Source organism: Buceros rhinoceros, unplaced genomic scaffold, assembly GCF_000710305.1.
Source record: "Buceros rhinoceros silvestris isolate BGI_N320 unplaced genomic scaffold, ASM71030v1 scaffold5207, whole genome shotgun sequence".
In the NCBI taxonomy this organism is placed as follows: Eukaryota; Metazoa; Chordata; class Aves; order Bucerotiformes; family Bucerotidae; genus Buceros; species Buceros rhinoceros.
This window is the reverse complement of record NW_010421464.1, coordinates 76,504-77,937: the sequence shown is the minus strand read 5'-3', so window position 1 is coordinate 77,937 and position 1,434 is coordinate 76,504. Positions and strand designations below refer to the sequence as shown.

At 43.8% G+C, this 1,434-nt stretch overlaps 1 protein-coding gene across 1 annotated transcript in view; it reads right to left on the bottom strand.

The window, feature by feature from the left end:
- The window catches only part of LOC104496536 (beta-1-syntrophin-like), a gene marked incomplete at its 3' end in the record, with an annotated part of 44,185 nt that overhangs the window by 26,212 nt on the left and 16,539 nt on the right, over positions 1-1,434 (bottom strand). The gene's annotated exons all lie outside the window — the stretch shown is intronic.

Genomic DNA, 1,434 nt, shown 5'->3' with positions numbered 1-1,434 from the left:
TTCAGCAGGCCCTTGGGCTGGTCCATGATGAGTAACATGAAATAACATGTCAGTACACAAGGCAAAAAAAAAAAGAGAAGTGTGTAAATGGGATATTGTGTATTAACTGTAAGGAGAGAAAATTTGTAAAACTCTGTATTCACTTGCAATGACCTGTGAATATTTTACACATAAGGTCTATGTGATCTGCTATAGATCCATTACCCTTTCAGAGGAGAGGATTTTGCAACAGTAAAAGCCTCAAATTCAGCTTTTCATAAGTTTAAAGTGATACAAAAGGGAAAAAAGACTAAAGACCTCACTGTTGTACAGTTAGTACTGATCAAATTTACTACCGATGCTTTCGTGGTTTAGCCCCAAATAATTCCCCCAAATTTTTTATATTTCCTCCAGCACTAAGGTTGTGCTGTCCTCCCCACCCTGCAAGCTTGGAGGGAGGGACAGGAAAACATACCAAATCTGCCTGAAAGGTTTTGCAATCTTTGCCTCACCTCAAGGGGTGTGGGCTGACTCACTTTTTGCTAAAAAATAATGGTGTGCCTTCTTCAAAGCATGCTAGATAGAAATATGGCACCTGCACCTGTGGCTCCCATGTCCTCATCTACAAAATCCCAGCCAGAGCTAAAATGTACGTTATTTTTTTCAGGGCAGTCACAGTCAGCTTTCCGTACTTGTGCTGGGTGCACAGGTTGAAAGGGCGGTGTTTACATAGTGATCATTTTTCCCTGCATCCCAGCTGGAGAGGCAGAGACTCTCTGAATGGCCACCCAGGCAATATCTGGGTGGGAGGTACTTCTAGGCACAATCCTAACTCAGTTATCATAGCAAATCCATGCTTATCAGTTGGTACAGTGCCTAAAACAAATCCTGAGACTACTGATTTCAAACCAGGTCATCTTATACTAAGACCATGCTTGTGCATTCAATTGGCTTTCCACACATCAATAGATCCCAAACTACTTTTGAACTCAATACCAGCTTTCTCCTGTGGCATAAAATATTTTGAGACTCAAACTGTGTAAGATATGGGGTAAGAGTTGCAACTGCAAGCTCGACCTCCTAAGAGGATCAGCTCAAACACATGGTTATAACTAAAGAACAACTCCTTCCAGGATCAGTGAGGACACCACCCTGTGCTTCAGACCATGCCCAGCTCCGGCAGCCAGGCATAGTGGAGAGGTGGACTATGAAATAAGTAACTGGTTACTTCCCAAGCTGGGGGCAGGAAGGTTTCATCTCATATGTGTGAACAGGAGACATTACAGCAGGTGAGCTCGAGGCTGGTGTCAGGTTTTGTGACTAATGTCCCAAGCCTGAACTTGACGGATCATGAGACTTTTCATCTCCCAGGAAAGTCTTTGCAAATTGGCACATACAAGCAAAGACTCAAGGGACCTTACGGCGGGGGGGGGGGGGGGGGGGTTTTTTTTTTTT